This window comes from Ornithodoros turicata, chromosome 3 (assembly GCF_037126465.1).
Source record: "Ornithodoros turicata isolate Travis chromosome 3, ASM3712646v1, whole genome shotgun sequence".
Classification (NCBI taxonomy): Eukaryota; Metazoa; Arthropoda; class Arachnida; order Ixodida; family Argasidae; genus Ornithodoros; species Ornithodoros turicata.
The window spans coordinates 62,527,813-62,538,485 of record NC_088203.1 but is presented as its reverse complement, the minus strand read 5'-3'; the positions used below and the strand labels follow the sequence as shown (position 1 = coordinate 62,538,485).

At 43.4% G+C, this 10,673-nt stretch overlaps 1 long non-coding RNA gene across 1 annotated transcript; it reads left to right on the top strand.

Moving 5' to 3' along the window:
• Nucleotides 1–8,772: 8,772 nt before the first annotated feature.
• Nucleotides 8,773–10,398, top strand: LOC135387204 (uncharacterized). Its single transcript, XR_010420935.1, has 3 exons — nucleotides 8,773–8,910; nucleotides 9,477–9,537; nucleotides 9,946–10,398. It is a non-coding gene; the product is annotated as an uncharacterized LOC135387204 (long non-coding RNA).
• Nucleotides 10,399–10,673: the final 275 nt, after the last annotated feature.

The following is a 10,673-nucleotide window of genomic DNA, read 5'->3' as shown; positions in this document are numbered from 1 at the left end:
GAGTACGCGTACTATTGCGTCAGGATGCTGCAATCATTATAATGATTTGTGTACATTAGTAGCCGGTGTGACTGTGACGTTACAATCGGCTGCGAGGCCAGGTGTTCGCGATGATGTTTACTGTGACAACTGATATTTTTATCGCAGCGTAGCTGTGACCACACAGTATTGTCACTTACCTCCGTTACTGGTTCCTGCCCTTGTTCCTGATCGAATATGGTAGGCACGGCGTCAATCTTCAGCCGCTTCTGTTTCTGCCGTAGCCCAAGCCGACCAACAGACCCGTGAAACATTCAATCCCTGGGCCACGCCACAGTAGTGGCTGGCGATCGCTGCCTCCCACTTTCGTTTCGTTTCGCCATTGCGAGGTCGGTGAAATGTAAGCTCGGGATTCGCGTTATAACTTATAAGTCTTTCTGCACCCGAGCACTAGCATCGGTATCCTGGCTGTGACATGGCCTAGCATCAACGGCGTGAAATCCTAGGCCACACGCTGTGGTTCAAAGTACTTCAAAGCAAACGCGACAAGACAACAAGAAAAAGGGTCAGACGCACGCTCAGACACACATAATCTGCGGCGGGAAGGAGCACCTCCTGATGGTTGGTTTATCCGGGTGACGTCATCCAGTGTCGGCGCCTTGCGGGGATTGCCGTGTGCGCCGGAAGCGCGAACATTTAAAAATCGTTTCTGAGTCAACCAAGTGGATTTGTGCGGAGAAAATATGCCGGCGTACATTATGAACGACAGGGAACATAACCATAATAGTTCCGGAACACGCTTCCGGATGCGACTATCCCTTTAATGGGTCATCCCTATACCTGAAGCTCCACCCACTTTTCCAGCTTTCCGGCCAATAGAGTCTTGAAATATGAGGCGCTATCAATCAACCTATCCTAACTATTTGTCCCCCTATCCAACATGGGCAGCGCCATTTTGGGTGGCAAGTGGATTGGATGGGATTGAAATGGATACCTTGCGCTATCTGCAAAACCAGTGCATTTTTTGTGCAAATTTGATGAACGCCACCTAGAGTGCGAGGGGCACGTCGGGAACTGTCGTCTGCTACCGTCGTTGTACCCACTGATCTCTATGTATAAAGGCTGGATCGCGCATGGGAGAGGGGCTCGTGGGGGAGAGGCGTGCCTTCGGGCCGCCATGTTGGTGGGCCCTAAAATGCTGTGTGTGCCCATAGAAAACAATGGGAGGCAACGGAGATTGTGAGTATTTATTGCGCTGCAAGCATTGGTCGTTGTTTGTCATCACACAATTTTGTAAGGTGCCAGTATACTGATGTATCCTAACAGTGTTTCACAGGTGTCCTGCCGTTCGATTCTTAATTACGTTATGTTTTGCATTCCGAAACTAGACCGTCACTGCAGTGCAGCGCTGGGGATTGTACTACAGCACGTTTCCCAGCCAATATTTCAATAAGAAACGACTTGAGGTTAACAACAACCATGTATATAATACCCCATACTGCGTTCTGGACAAAAATTGTTCCATAAAGAACGGTCCGGGAAAGGATTTACTCGCATGGCAGAAAGAGATCGTTCTGTAGAATCACAGCCGTTGTTTTAGCCGTGTATGCGTTTAGTATGATTTATATCAAGCATCGCCTTAGAAAGAGTCTCTTAGTAAACGATAGGGGTGCTTTGCCTCGCAAATATGGACACACCGAAGCAGCCGAAATAATTACTTCACGCAATTAGATCACACTCGTTAGGACAGTTAATCAGGTAGTGATGTAAGCTTAATCAATTAAGTTACTTAGAAAAAGATAACACCTCCTTGAGACACAGGACTTATCTCTTTTTGAAGTACAGCCCTTCTATGTTTGTTTGCTTCTTCCTTTATTTGTTCTGATTATTTGCAGGTGCGGTTGTGCCAAACTGAATGTCCTTCTCCAGCACTCACATGCTTTTGTTGAATACAACTGCAGCGTGAGAAAAGCAGCTTGGGGACGGGGTCCTGCTATCCAGTGCTGACTTTGTCATGCTTGTTATGTGGAGCATGTTCCAAAAAATGCAGCTCAGCGTATGGTCTTCAAATTGCAACAGGACTATTTGGAGCTTGAAACAGTTGTGATTTTGTCATTTTGGCCCTCGTGTACCCAGTCTGTGAAACGCAAACAAAAAAGTCTAACACGATATGCTTTTGTAATGAAGATCACTGATGATGAGTAAAGAGAATATACGAGTTCAAGTTTATTTAATATTTTATATCATTCATTAGATTATTCAACATTTCATGTCAAGTTTATACAACATCGTTTATTCAAGTTCAAGATTTATTTCTTGCACTTATGCGTTTCAGGATACAATGAACGTGCAGGGAGGTCGTAAAAGACTACATTTATTGTTTTGTGACCTTGCTACAATGGCAATACAGTCAACCCTCGATTTATGAACCTTCGATTTATGAATTCCCTCGTTTTATGAACACTAGCACGAGGAACCAAACTTTTTACATGCATTTTTCCCTCGTTTTATGAACCTCAATATCCGAATAATGAATGGAATTTCTGGGAACCAACTAGGAGTTGCCCAGTGTTTTTGCCCTCAATTTATGAACGGATCCTTCCGAGGCCAACAAAAACCTTCAAAGGGATTATTCGTGGTCTTATGAATGACGCCTGAACAGACAAAACGTTTTCGAGGTATTGCACCCTGGGTTCTTAACCCCTCGAAATCCGAACAACAAACGGGTTTTTGCATAAGTGTTCCTGACCTCAATTGACACAGCGGAAGGCATGGTCCAAAGCAAAATTAAACTATTTAGTATTGCATAATAAACAGAGTGTGAATGCGCTAACATCTGTGTTTTGTGAGACTGATACAGCAGAAGGCATGGTCTAAAGCAAAATTACACAATATATTGCATTATAAAAACAATATCAACTCGGAAATACTGTTCCATTTGCTCGATAGTATTCACTTAACGGAATTTTGGATTTATGAATCCCTCGATTTATGAACGATTTTTCGAGGAACCGAGGGTGTTCATAAATCGAGGGTTGACTGTATATATTTTAGGAATGACAATGGTCAGGTACGCTTTCTCAATTTTAGGTTGGAATGAGCAATGAATAGCAACTCCCCTCCTGATATTTTCTCATATATGCTAAATTTTAAATTTAATGTGATCAAATATGTGATAATATAATAATAATATATAAGAATATAATACAGTAAAACCTCCAAGGTCGGACAACTCCCCATGTCGGACAAGATTTCATTGCACGGGCAGGCTCCCTTTGAAACTACACGGGGACGAAATTCTCTATGTCGGACACCTCCATATCTCGTAAGTAGGACAGGGTTTTCCCTGCTAAGTTGGACAAAACCCTGGCCAAATTACCGGCCCATCTTTGCACCGAAAATACCCAAAACGAGCCAGTGGCCTTGACTTTCGCCCCTTTTTTCCCCTATACTGGTCTCAGAATTTAGTTGCTTTAGTTTTTCAGAGTCCAAAAACAAATGCTGTCAGTGTACATCGTAATTCTTTGTGTGAGCACTTGTCTTCGGTTTGTCTAGAGCCTTTGAACGCACACTGCACCAAAGCAACGAAAAGTGGGCTGACGCTTCAGAGACAAGTCATCGCTGCTCGAAAAGATCCAGAGATAATGCCATTGAGTGGAATCTGAACAGAATTGAATCTACTAAAATCAGTAATAATTATCAGTGAAGAGTGGGTAGAGGTACCACTGCCACCAGGTACCACTCAGGACCAGAAATTGAAGAAGGGGGACATTTCTGGCAACACAGCTGTAATCTTTTCCATTTTTTGTTTCCCTCATATTCTGTAACTCGGACACCTCTATAAGTAGGACACGCTTCTGCCACACCGCAGGTGTCCAACATAGGAAGGTTTCACTGTATGTGATAAATGAATGTGATCAACAGTAGATGTAAACAACATGAGTAGCCAGAGAAGTGCATTCTCAATAAATAATTTTCTTCTTATAGCGTATATGTGCATGCCTATTAACTGACACAATTATTACAGTTCCATGACAAGTTTTAATTTCTGAGAGTGTACTGTAGAGGCTGCTTAGATCTACAACAGTTCATACAAGGTATTATATACTGTGAATGCCTTTAAAAATCCCATGTGACACATACGCCTTTACTTTCTGGAGGTGCTGTGGTAGTCAAGGTTTGTGGACATTACGCAGGTTCTGCACCCATTTCTTGAGTATGTCGAGGCAGCTGTGAAGTAACCTGCATTGATGATGATTATTCCAATTTTTATGGTGCATCGACAACAAAGGAAATAATACATCAAAACATTGGTTTGGGTGCAACCAGTTAAAAATGAATATGTTGTTTAATAAATGCATTGGACAAATGTTAAAACATCAGTTTAAAACATGGTTTACAATCCCTGTATCTTCTAAAAATTAAAAAGATTAAAAACTCTTCTAAAAAGAATTATAATCTCTATTATATTGCTGGGTGAAGGAGCCTAAAGTGTAAGGTGTGTTTCTGACGGTGAACATGTAAGAAAATATGCAAAACTGAGAGAGGCTAACCACAGTGCGTGCACTGAGGTTGTTCCTTCCTGTAAAGTAGAAACCAGTGGATGAGGAACGTGATACTTACCTGTACACCCAGCCGTATCACACTGCACAGATTATTCACTGGGTAGCCCTCATGACGAAACCTGTATTGAGAGACCACTTTTGCCTTAAAAACTGGTACAAATAGCACGACACGCTACAAATTATTACTATCGTAACAAGCTGACGATACAGCTCAGACACAAAGGCGTTATTGAAGTCCGTTACGTAGTTTGTTTGCCACAAATCAAACCAAAGCACAAAACAATACCAATACATGAAAAAAGGTGACAATCGTGGTCTCATTATGACGTTATACCGAACTTGTGCGCGAAGGTAATTCAAAGAAATGAATGTGGCACTTGCTTCCGCAGAGAACACCGTGTACCATGCTAGCAATGCATGCAAAAAAGCGCTCGAGTGCTTGCACATATATTGATGACAACACTACCTGTGTAGTGTAACATGTTCTTTCCTGCATATTATGCACTTAAACTGTATTTACCGCCGGGTAAAATGCAAGTGTGCTCGATTGAACGTCGGAAGAGCGATCAAGCAACCAGCATCTAGTGCTCGTTTTGGGCAAAAAAACACTTCATAATGGTCAACTAAATATACAGAATGGACGCCTATTTATTCCTTGATGAAGAGTGACTCACCTGTATAAATTTAGGCCCTGTAACCTTACCAGTACGGTTGGTACGACGGTAATTACAAGAAGTTGCCATGATCGCTGCGGCGACTGTTGTGGGTACAGTAAGATGGCGGCCGGTTTCTTCACGCTCGCGCTCCCCATCCGCGATCCAGCCTTTTACAATCGAGATCAGTGGTTGTACCGCTGCCGGCAGAACCACCTGCTGGGAGCACATCTCTCGTCGGTACGATTTTGAAACAAATCTACATGAATAGTTGGAATATAAAAGACAAGAATGATTATATCCATGGAATCCAGCAGTTAAATATAAGATTGTACAGCACAGTGCCGTTTTTTGTCATGATTTCGTTGTGGTCGCCGCGACCGCCGTGTTCACTAGGCCTAACACCGGCGACAAAACGTATTACTTTCGGTTAGATATCGATGGGTGAGCATCAGTTGAAACTGATTTCCAAGAAACGCTTATGAGGATGTACGTTTGCAGTGTAAAATCAGAGTATTCTGCGAAAACTTTTTGTCACGAAATCCCCGCTTGGGTGGCAGTGAGGTGTCATGGCGACCACCCTGATAAAAAGCAAACCAATCAGTTGAGCGAAACTGTGATTTACAGGTCGAGCATCTTTTTGTGACTCCTCCCAATGGCCAGACTTAAAGGACGACGGAAACGAAAATAGGCTGCAAAGCTATTTGCCTCATATTGCGATGTGTACCAAAACAATCCGGAATTCGACTTAGATTTGCGTATATTAGTTGAAACGCCGCCACAATCGCGATATAAAATTCGGCCGTGGAGCACTCTGAGGCCCTGGTGAGCGTCGCCGCGCCGCCGTAGCAGACCACGGAAGTGACGCACGTTGGCTCTCCTGTTGGAGTTCCTGACTTTCATTTCGCTTCATTTCATTTGGTGTTTCGGCGTACGTCTAATTCCTGCTACGGGGAAAGAACGGAGACGAAGAAGCATGTACGAACCCATCTCTCATAGGATATATTGTCTTCAGACTTCCACGAGATCTTCGAATCAAACATTTTCAGGCGTTATTCAGAATTCGCCTTGTTTGTGCCGGGCAGCCGCACATGGAGCGCGAGAGATATTTGACGTCACGCGCTCCTCAGATTTTCCCGCAATGCTTGGCGCGCTCCATGGGCGATCGTGTCGAGTGGGCGGCCCAGCGCTCTCGTAATCGTCAGAAATATGGCCATCCGCAGAGCGTACTTGCAAAATACTAGTGGCACCATAATTTTACATAATATTTACACCTTGTTCGGTCCCCTTTTTGCAATGGACAAATTTCGTTTCCGTTGTCCTTACGGCTCTGGTAAACACCAGAGCCGTATATTAAAAGGGAGTCTGGCCATTAATGGGTCATGCCTATACCTGAAGCTCCACCCACTTTTTCAGCTTTCCGAGCAATGAAGTCTTGAAATATGGGGCGCTATCAATCAGCCTATCCCAGAGCCGTATATTAAAAGGGAGTCTAGCCATTGGGAGGAGTCACAAAAAGAGGCTCGACCTGTCAATCACAGCTTTGCTCCTCTGATTGGTTTCCTTTTTACCAAGGGGGTCGCCATGACACCACACTGCCACCCAAAATGGCGACGAAAGCAAACACAGTGAAGCGGGGATTTCGTGACAAAACATTTTCACAGACTAACCTGATTTTACGCTGCAAGTGTATATCCTAATATAAATTTATGGAAATCAGTTTCGACTTATGCTCATCCATCGATATCTAACTGAAAATAATACGTTTTGTCGCCGGTGTTAGGCCTAGTGAACACGGCGATCACAACGAAATCATAACAAAAACGGCGCTGTGATGTACAATGTTATATTTAACAGCTGGATTTCATGGATATAAATATTCTTGCCTCTTATATTCCAACTATTCATGTAGATTTGTTTAAAAATCATACCGACAACAGAATGTGTCCCAGCAGGTGGTTCTGCCGGCAGCGGTACAACGACGGAAGCAGACGACAATTCCCGACGTGCCTTACGCTCCCTAGGTGGCGCTTATCAAATTTGCACCAACAATCCACCAAGTTTGCAGATTGCGAGAGGTATCCATTTCAATCCCCTCCAATCCACTTGCCACCCAAAATGGCGCTGCCCATGTTGGATAAGGGGGCAAATAGTGAGGATAGGCTGATTGATAGCGCCTCATATTTCAAGACTTCATTGGTCGGAAAGCTGAAAAAGTGGGTGGAGCTTCAGGTATACGCTCCGCAAGCCTGCGAGTTTAGTGCGCATGACGTCACGGTGACGTTTCTAGGACGCTCCCGATTGGCCGAAGGAACCATGTGCGCGCTTCAAGAAGGTAAACAAAGGCACATTCGATGCACGGAGTGCCCCTGGGAGTGCCAAAACAGCTCTGGTTTCTGTATTAGAGGTCCCACTTTTCGTTGGGAATGATCCTGGTTTATCGACGAAAGACAAACGAAAGGTTAACGCAATATATTTGCTGAAGTTTCAACTATTCGACACTCGTTTAAGTTCGCTCGTGCAAGCACCCTGCAAACATTTTCCCCATTTTCTTCAAATTACGGTCTCACGGAGTTGACAGCTGTCTAGGGCGAACAGCGAGTGTCCTCGTAGACATGGAAAATTCAGTCACATGGCAACTGCAATGGTCTAAACTACCGTGAACGACAGGACGACGACAACCGTGCCTCGGCACGCGTACGAACTTCCGTCCTCCACTGTGAAGCAACTGGAGCCTTGTGCAGTTGCACCCGAACAGACAATGATCATGCTCGTTCCTGGTTCGTTCCACTGTTATTAGACGTTAGAACTACTATGAGACCACTCAAAACAGCACATTAAACTGTGACCTGCCGCGGCGCTCTTCGTCACTATCACGAAAGCAGAGCCTTGGGAGTGCACCGTGTTTGAACACTTTCTGTAGTCAATGTAAATCACTGCACAACACACACGCACACAAACACTCCCTCGGTCGTAGAATGCCGTTTGAACTCGACAGCAGCAGCAACGTTAATCGCGTTCTCCCACCGTCAGCGAATCCGTATGCGCTTTGGAAATAAATAAGTGACACTACATCCAAATGCGGCGAAGTACAGTCATTAATGCAGCAGGTGTTTAACACCGTATCACTTAGCAAAGCGGAAAACACACAAAACGTATGGCGGGTTCCCTGCTGTTTACCTTTCTCTGGTTCGCACGTGGAGGCGACAGGGGCCTTGGCGAATGGGAGCGCGGCACGCCGCCGCGCACGTCATTTTACACCCTCGCCCTCTTCTTCTGCGCAGAAACGTACTTGCGGAGCGTATAGGCATGACCCATTAATGGCCAGACTCCCTTTTAATATACGGCTCTGGCCTATCCTCACTATTTGCCCCCCTATCCAACATGGGCAGCGCCATTTTGGGTGGCAAGTGGATTGGATTGGATTGAAATGGATAGCTCTCGCAATCTGCAAAAGTAGTGGATTGTTGGTGCAAATTTGATAAGCGCCACCTAGGGAGCGTAAGGCACGTCGGGAATTGTCGTCTGCTTCCGTCGTTGTACCACTGATCTCGATTGTAAAAGGCTGGATCGCGGATAGGGAGCGCGAGCGTGAAGAAACCGGCCGCCATCTTACGGTGCTCACAACAGTCGCCGCAGCGATCATGGCAACTTCTTGCAATTACGGTCGTACCAACCGTACTGGCAAGGTTACAGGGCCTAAATTTATACAGGTGAGTCACTCTTTATCGAGGAATAAATAGGCGTTCATTCTGTATATTTAGTTGACCATTATGAAGTGTTTTTTTGTCCAAAACGAGCACTGGATGCAGGTTGCTTGATCGCTCTTCCGACTTTAAATCGAGCACACTTGCATTTTACCCGGCGGCAAATACAGTTTGAGTGCATAATATGCTTGAAAGAACATGTTACACTACACAGGTAGTGTTGTCATCAATATATGTGCGAGCACTCGAGCGCTTTTTTGCATGCATTGCTAGCATGGTACACGGTGTTCTCTGTGGAAGCAAGTGCCACATTCATTTCTTTGAATTACCTTCACGCACAAGTTCGGTATTACGTCAGAATGAGACCACGATTGTCACCTTTTTTCATGTATTGGTATTGTTTTGTGCCTTGGTTTGATTTGTGACAAAGAATCCTACGTAACGGTGGTGTGGCGCGACTTGAATAACGCCTTTGTCTGAGCTGTATCGTCAGCTTGTTACGATAGTAATAATTTGTAGCGTGTCGTGCTATTTGAAGCAGTTTTTAAGGCAAAAGTGGTCTCTCAATACAGGTTTCGTCATGAGGGCTACCCAGTGAATAATCTGTGTAGTGTGATACGGCTGGGTGTACAGGTAAGTATCACGTTCCTCATCCACTGGTTTCTACTTTACAGGAAGGAACAACCTCAGTGCACGCACTGTGGTTAGCCTCTCTCAGTTTTGCATATTTTCTTACATGTTCACATCAGAAACACACCTTACACTTTAGGCTCCTTCACCCAGCAATATAATCATTAGAGATTATAATTCTTTTTAGACGAGTTCCCCATATTCTTTTTAGAATAGTTTTTAATCTTTTTAATTTTTAGAAGATACAGGGATTGTAAACCATGTTTTAAACTGATGTTTTAACATTTGTCCAATGCATTTATTAAACAACATATTCATTTTTAACTGGTTGCACCCAAACCAATGTTCTGGTGTATTATTTCCTTTGTTGTCGATGCACCATAAAAATTGGAATAATCATCATCAATGCAGGTTACTTCACAGCTGCCTCGACATACTCAAGAAATGGGTGCAGAACCTGCGTAATGCCCACAAACTTTGATTACCACAGCACCTCCAAAAAAGTATGTGTCACATGGGATTTTTAAACGTATTCACAGTATATAATACCTTGTATTAACTGTTGTAGATCTAAGCCGTCTCTACAGTACACTCTCAGAAATTAAAACCGTGAGAACTGTGATAATTGTTTCAGTTAATAGGGCATGCACATATATGCTATAAGAAGAAAATTATTTCTTGAGAATGCACTTCTCTGGCTACTGGTGTTGTTTACATCTACTGTTGATCACATTCATTTATCACGTATTATATTCTTATATATACTATTATATTAACACATATTTGATCACATTAAATTCAAAATTCATCATATATAAGAAAATACCAGGAGGGAAGTTGCTATTCATTGCTCATTCTAACCTAAAATTGAGTGTTACAAATTCGGAGAGAGTACCTGTCCATTGTCATTCCTAAAATATATATTGTCATTGTAGCAAGGTCATAAAACAATAAATGTAGTCTTTTGTGACCTCCCTGCACGTTCATTGTATCCTGAAACGCATAAGTGCAAGAAATAACTTTAATAAACTTGATGTTGTATAAACTTGATATAAAATGTTGAATAATATAATGTATGATATAAAATGTTGAATAAACTTGAACTTGTATATTCTCTTTACTCACCATCAGTGACCTTC